The sequence below is a fragment of the Eschrichtius robustus genome, chromosome 3 (genome assembly GCF_028021215.1).
Source record: "Eschrichtius robustus isolate mEscRob2 chromosome 3, mEscRob2.pri, whole genome shotgun sequence".
Lineage (NCBI taxonomy): Eukaryota > Metazoa > Chordata > Mammalia > Artiodactyla > Eschrichtiidae > Eschrichtius > Eschrichtius robustus.
In genome coordinates this window covers 146,378,322-146,386,745 of record NC_090826.1, presented here as the reverse complement: position 1 = coordinate 146,386,745, position 8,424 = coordinate 146,378,322, and positions in this window count along the sequence as shown.

Here is an 8,424-nt window from a genome sequence, read left to right as displayed (position 1 = left end):
ACAACAGCAAGTACTGTAATTTCTGTTCTTACGAATTTCTGGTAGTACTTGACTCTAACCTGAATATGAAATTATACCAATACTGTCCTTGTCCTGGCTGTTCTGGTGAGCACTGAAGGATTCATCCTGTCAGTCACGTGCTTCTTGACTTTCCATTCTATAGGGAATCAAACAAAGGGGAAAACACTGAACAGAGATAGGCTCTGCTTCTAACTTCAGTTATCCATTGCCCGAAAGAACAATTAGTAGCGCTTTGTCTCTACTAATAACTTGTTTTGATTGCGGTAAGCACAGTACCAAATACTTTTACTGTGTTTTTTTCCTTAAATTCTCCTAATGAGCTTATAAACTAGGTCCCATTTTGCAGATGAAGAAACTAAGATTCCCAGAGCTTGAGAACTTGCTCAAAGTCATGTCTCCACAGAGCAATGCCGTTGAGCCATGAGTTAAGCCCAGGCAGTCTGACTCCATAACAGGTACATGTAACCACTAAAATGCACTCCACCTAAGAATAAAAAGTTGGAGAAACTCTTAACTGTTGAAAAAGATCTCATGGCTGTTATTGTCCAGGAATTTCTATGTTAACAGCAAGACCATTAGTCTGATGAGACATTCTTGAGCCTGTCTTGGAGGTATCTCATTTCTCTTAATATTATGGTTTTGTGGATTTTATATACAATATGCTGTGGCATCACGTTGCCTATAGGATCATCACATGGTCCTTCAGCATCTGCTCAAGAGATTGAGTCCTTCTTTCCTGGAGGGCCCTGGATATATTTTGGGGAAAACAGGTCCAAATATGGTTCACTTTTCTCTATGTAGATGATCTAAAGATTTATGAGGCGGAAGAGAAGGTAGTGCAACTGCCACCCTCTTCATGTTACTGCCTGGCCACTATCGCTGCATATTTAGCCTTTGCTACAGATGTGGAGCTGGCTCAGTGTAGTGGAGGTCCCAGAGCCTGTGCTATATACTTGTCTAGCTAGTACCAGGAGTCTGGAGTGGAGGGATGTGTAGACTACTCTTCCCAGGGAGAGTTGATAACAGTCAGATCTTTATATGCAGCTACTGTAGAGTCTAGAGCCATTTAAGCAAACATTTTCAGCTCAGTCTATCCTGGAGTCAGTGAGGAAGAAAGCAATAATTCATCTCTAACCACCGAGAGTGCTGGAGTATGATAATAACTATTCCTATGGGGAGGCATATTACAAAAGAGTTTACTCTCCATGGACAAAGTTCTCTTTAACTAAGGACTAGAATTGGCAAGGTGTATTATTGTTGACTGGGCAAATTGTGCTTCATATTTTATCTATATTGTGTTCCTGCTTTGAGATATTTTTCTGGTAAGTTCATCTTTTGTGGCTTAAAGACAGGTGCCATCCAATTCTTTTAGGCTACTGAGTTCTCTGAAGACAACAAAGTCAACTGGAAAAGCTATCAAAATTATGAGTCAGTTTCCTTCTCAAAGTGGAAATCTTTCAAGAAATAACTAGGGAAAACATGTTCAAGATGTGTTCACTAGATAGAAATGGAATAAATTTAGCTACAAATAAGAGCACAACTCTTAAAAAATATCTTCATGCTATTCTGCATTTATGTATAGTTGATTTTCACTTTGATTAAACACTCTGCTTGGTTCTGTTTACATAATTTAAAACTTGTCTAAATAAACGGATCCTAATAAATACTCCATAACCATCTGCCCCTTTGTGTCTCCAGCAGTAGAGAATGGCATGCTTTAGCATTTTAAGTTATTTAATTTCTAACTAATGAGAACATTTTAGAACTAAGACAGATTTTGTGGTTCAAATAGCACTATACATAATTATGGAACATATTTTTCAATAACTTCTCAAGAATGTGAAAACGCTGGCTAAAAGAAAAATCAGATAAAGACATTAACCTCTTGTGGAGATTTTTCATTAGGAACCAACTGAAGAATTTATTATATGATTCATTAAGGACGTAGTCAATATTTACAATGAATTGTCAATTTGATTTACTACCTAGAAAGAAAATTACACTAGGTTATGTGATAGAAGATTAGGAGCCAGTAAAATTTAACATTGTAAGAAATATCATACTTGCTCTTCATAGCTTATCATTTTAGGTCAGTGATTGAAACATCAGCAGAACACAATGACATGCAATATTATATAAAGAGCTTATATCACAAACTATTAGAGTGGTATGTGTTTCACAACAGTCTTGCATTAACTTGTCAACAATGCCTTCTTTAGTATCGCTAATGACTGGTAGCAGGGATGTGTGAAACCATATGGAGGTAAGAGAATAAGTTCTTGCTCTAGAGTCTCAAGTTTACATGGTTCTTGAGCTGGGTTCAGTTGAGTAGGAAGCAAGCAAATAGTTAAGTAAATTATTTAACTTGCTAGGACTGAAACGGACTATATTCCTTTCTCTCTTTTCCTCTTTCTGTCTCTCACTTTCCCCCAATCATCGTCATTAAGTCATCCATATTTTGTTATATGGAAAGCTATGTAGTTATATCTATATGGATTCAATACAGACATGTTCACTATCAACATTTCATTTCTCTCTCTATTCCTTCTAATTAAAACCTAAACCTTTGGCTTAGCTACAGAAAGCTTTCTTTTGCATTTAAGAAATAAAACATATTCCTTTTCCCCCATGTCCATTTTTGAAAATAAAAATAAGTCTATTGTATACAGTAGGAAAAATACATTATATTGGAAACTGATGGTATGGGTTTTAGTTTCTAAGTAGTTTCTTCTAAGTAGCCAATAATTAGGTGTGTAACTATGGGCAAATTTTTTAACCGCTCTTGGTCTGAGTTTTCTTATTTGCTGAATTGAGGAGATTGGATCAGGTAACTTCTAAGACTTGTATCATTGCTGTGATTTTATGACTCTAAGCATTTTACTGAGTTAGTCCTCTGCTAAGCATTATGGACAATACAGAAATAGTGTTAGACATTATCTGTGTCCTCAAGGACTTTACAATGTAATCACAATGGGAAGGTAAGACATATCACTAAGTTGCATATATACATATGTGTAAAGTGTATGTAAGTACACATCTATATTCCCCCCTTATTTTGTCTCCTATGAGCTTTGGAAAGAGCTGTCCCTCCCTCCTTTTTGAAACAGTCCTCTTAGGGCTTCAGGGACACCACACTCTCCTGGTTTTCCTCTTGCCTCTCTAACTGCTCCTTCTCAGTCCCTTTGCTGAGACCTTTTTTCCCTCACTAAATATTTCTGTTGCCTTTCCTGAGCCCTCTTCTATCTTTGCATACTTTCTCCATATATGATCTTACTAATACTCATGCCTCTAAATGTTATCTATATCCTGCTGACTTTCACATCCATATATTTAGCCTCGCTTTTTCCTTTGAGCTTTTGTCTTTTAGTATTTTAAACTGCCTACTTGAGCTCTTCATTTGAAGGGTTCATAGAAGCTCTAATTTTAACACATCTTATCCTGAATTCTTGATTTCTCTACTCTCTCCACCCTTAGTCCTATTAGTAAATAGCAAGTCCACCTGTCTTGCTGCTTGCTGCTTGTTCAAGCCAGAAATCTTAGACCCATTCTTGATTTCTTCCCTTATTTCATTCAGAGTCCAACTATCAGTAGTATATCCTGGTAATTTTTCCCCTGAGGTTTATCATGACCCCATTTACTTCTCCTCATCACCACTCCACCCTCTTGGTCCAGAAAATCACTCTTTCTCATCTGGACCTTCACAGAATGCTAGTCTCTCACTTCCACGCTTGTCCTCTACAATCATTTTTCCAAATAGCAGCTGGAAAAATCTTAAAATGTAAGTAAGATTATGGAAGACATCACACCAAAGTCTGCCCATTACCCAAAAATCAAAGCACTCTACCATGGCCTGTAAGGCCAAAACTTTGACCACCTCTACAGCTTCATCTTGTGGACCTTTCCCTTGCACTCACTGTTCCACTAGTCTACTTTTAGTTCTGTGAATAACCCAATTTCTTTCCTGCCTCAGAGCTTTTGCATTTTTAATTCTTCTGCCTGCAGGACTGACTTATCCTTCCCATCACATTTTGTCACTTCTTTAAGAGGCCTTCCTGTCTAATAAGAGAAGCATCCTAATACAGTTCCATCCCCTATTAGTCCCTATTACCTACTACCAGCATTCATAAGTTTTTTAATGCACTCATTACAACAGTTTTTTTTCTTAGACAGTCTTCCTGAGGCTGTCACTGTTAGATGCCTTCCTAATGTCTATTTTTACTTCTTTCTTATTAAAAACCCCGTGATATTCTTCAGAGTGCCATTGTGTCCAGGTAAATAAAAATACTTTGCTAAGCTCTCTTGCCACTAGATGTGGCAATGTGATACAGGTCTAGTCAATGAGTCTTAAACTGATGGTTTCCTGGGAAGCTTAGAAACTTAAATCCCTGTCTAATGCATTCTTCATAGCTACATTTCCCTCATGGATGCAACTGCACGAGAACTGCAACCATGTCTATCTTACAGCTCCTGCCCCTTGCTTACATGCCTGACACACAGTAAGCTCTTAGTTAATGTTTGTTCATTTAAGTCTAGAATTTGAAGCACAAAAACAACAACTACAAAAAATGCCAAAGCACACATTGGGAAAGAATATTTTCAGCATATATCAGAAATAATGTTAATACCTTTAAAATATGAAGATTTGTATAAAGCAATAGGAAGACCTTTTTTTTTTAACATCTTTATTGGACTATAATTGCTTTACAATGGTGTGTTAGTTTCTGCTGTATAACAAAGTGAATCAGCTATACATAAACATATATCCCCATATCTCCTCCCTCTTGCGTCTCCCTATCCCACCCCTCTAGGTGGTCACAGAGCACCGGGCTGATCTCCCTGTGCTATGTGGCTAAGCAGTGTCGGGCCTGGTTAGTACTTGGATGGGAGATCAGGAAGACCATTCTGATTCCAGCAGATAAATGAGCAAAACATACAAAAACACCATAATAACATTAATAAATGAAAGAAAAAAGAATATTATTATATCAAAGTAATACAGATTAAAAAGAATAAATTGACATATTTTAGCAAAATATTTGAAAGAATCCAATGTTGTAGAATGCAAAATGAGAATGATATTTTTAATTTATGTTGTTTGTATTATAAACTGGCTCAACTCTTTTGGAAATAATTTTAGTATTGCACATCAAAAACTCTAAAAAAGTTACTTCCTTTGATTCAGTAATTTTTTTTCTTGAGAAGGAAATATTGAGAAAGGACATTATTATTCACAGGAAAATCATAATTGCACCATTCTTTATCATATGGGAAGAGAAGAATTGATAATTTAAATGCCCAACTGTAGAGGGATGGTTGCTCCTCACCTTCTATAGAATATTATGTGCCCATTACATGTAATTATGAAGCCTTTGTAGAAATATAAAAATGATTAATACAGGTACTAGCACAATTGAAATAAAGAAGTAGGAATCAGAGTCCTCTCTTTGGTTAGTCATGGATGACTGTGGTGAGACCTTGCTTATGGATACCATAGCTGTAAGCAATCAAAGGTTTTCAGAATTGTCCAGGTTCAGTAAGCCACAGAATATGGGAAACATGCTGTCTTAAAACCAGAGTACTACAGTGGAAGGTGCTTTGCAGTCTGAGGAGGCCTGTTTTCCATGCTTGGTTGCAGTGTGGTCAGAATCTTACCAGTAGCCTTACTGGCAGCAAAACATGGAGCTGGTCATGGTTGGGTCAGCAGTGGTAGATGACACTCTAGGTTTAATAGAAGGAGCTGGAATCATGTTGATGACACCTGCCCCTGCACAGTACTCCAGTGGTGCTCAGCTGGCTGAAGATCTTTCTCATTGACTCCAATCCAGTTATGCCCTCACCATTCACAGACTCCAGGCAATCTAATATACCAGGGTTGACAATGCATAATTTCAATATAAAGTATCTTCTAAATAAACACAGGTGGATTTCAGATTATAACCTATTTTCTCTATCATAAGAGTTTTGGGGTTGATTAGGAAGTAGCGATTTCTTAATTAAGCATTTGAGCAAGTATTTTGGCATTGGTGTAAGTGGGTACTGTAAACAGGCAATCTGGCTAATTCAGAATTCAGTCCTGATTTCAAACCACCCTAACTCAAAATCACTTACATAGCATCAGAAAACATTTCCTACAGTGTTGATTGGCTTTCACATAAACATACCTATGAAGTTGAAAAATATAGGAAAGGATAAAAGAAAAGAAAATGGCTAAGTGGAAGGGTTGAATTGCTGATTCTGTGATGTATGAATGAGACAAATAATTACCCAAATGACTCTCTGTAGGATTCAATTCAGAGAGTAATCAGTGCAACTCTAGTTCCTTCCTCTGAATAGTCCTTTCCTGTTTCGTGTGAGATCTGGTTCAGCTGAGACCGAGGTTATTTTATTTTGTCATTTGAGCTCCTGTTTTTGTTTACACAAGTCAGATTAAATGGCCTTGGTGGAACTGATGAATTCTGTCCATGAAAAAATTTAATAAAAATAGCTGCCATTTATTGAATGTCTGTTAGGTACCCATCTTCTATTGTGGATTATCTCAGTTAATCCTCAGAATAGTTCTGGAAGCTAGATATTATTATTTCATGTTATTATTTCGCATTTCATAGGTAAAGAGTCAGAGGCTTAAAGAGTTAACTATGGCTTGTGACAAGATATGCTCACTCCAAAGACCATACTGTTTGCTTCACACATGCAGCTTAAAATTTTTTTTCTCTTTTTGAGGCTTAATTTTGCCTCTGCAGATGTGATTTCAGCTTTTTATTAAAAACAAGGGTGAAGAAGAGCTATTACACATGTATGGCATTTGCAGATCTTAGTATCTCCGATTTAGGAAAGAATTGTAATAATACCACTCAGTATTCCACCTACCTCTGGTAAAAGGAAGATTAGATGATTGGAAAATTTGACATGACTTTGATGTGTTAACTGCTAAATAGTGCTGCACAGGATGAAAATTCTTTGGAAGAAGACCATGAATATGACTATTTTTGCAGGTGTTTTAAAAGCAGAAATCTGTTCACTCAGTGATTCCACATTTTTGGGAAGGAGGTAGCTAGGAAAAATTTTAGCTTTTTTTTTTCCCCCAAGGAAGGAACATGAAAATGCCAGAAATATAGAGATAATTATTTTTGATCAAGTGTTTATGTTACTCATTATGATGGCAAGATCAATTTGTAACTTTATAGAACCATTTGTCAAAAAGCTTGGAAATATGGCACATTGATAATTGCAGCAAAAGCAATTACGTTTGGTTTCTTGATTAAGAAGAAAAAAATGAGTATTACCCATTAATTAACAAAATTACAAAGAGTCTCAATTCAAATATGCACTTATTTTCTTTATGAATACAAGGTGATTTGACATTCATAAAATCCCATTGTAGTTTCAGCAGGTAGTCCAGATTTTATGAATGTCAAGGGAAGATAAATTGAAGCTTCGTTGGTAACTCATTCAATAAAATGCAGAAGAAAAAAAATGAGTGTTTTCAAGAAGGAACATATTGATCTATCAGGACACATGAAACTACTAGAGAGAAGGGATCCACATAGAAATCTTAACATAGTCTAGGAATATAGCTTTGTATTTGGCTGTAATCCAAATTACAAATCTGTGTTTAACCAGATGACAACTAAGGTCAAGATCTGAATTATTCAACAGCTTGATCCAGACCTTTTGTGAGGCCTTGCTAGGCTTTGAGACTTCCCTCAGCATCTGGGTTGACACAAAGAAGCATTAAATATCCTGTGACTAGGTTGGGAAATCTGCTCCCAAATAAGGCTCATTTCTTCTAAAACCATGGATTAATATCCATTAAGCATGTGAAAGTTCTTTTAGCAACTTTTTTGTGTGGGCTGTAGCTTGTTTTCATTACTGTGTTTTTTTCACCCCATCATTTAGGACAATTAGGAAATCCACCAAATTTATTTCAAGTATCCAGTTAATCCTTTGAGAGGCAACAATTAATATACAAATTATACCACATTAAGAGTCTAAGGAAGAATGAATTAAATTGAAAATATACAGCTCTTTAGAAATGAAAAAAGATATTGTTTTACCATCACAGATTTTCAAAATCCATGCGATTTTTCTTCTATGGTTCATTTTATTATCTCCTTGCCTAGAAATACCAAAACAAATGACCATGCCTGTCTTAAATGCATTACATCAGGAGACTAATAGAAGGATATTAAACATGATAGTCATATTGACATAAGACCTGATGAGGCAAGTAACAATATACATAAATAAATAGGAATTCGGAACAGAATAATTACATCAAAAATTAAATAATTATCATTGCCATTTCCTTCTCTGAAATGCTCACAGGGAAATAAACGACTAAGAGGTCATTTGGAGAACATTACCAAACAGGCAACATCTTTACTCATGCATGCAAATTCTGTG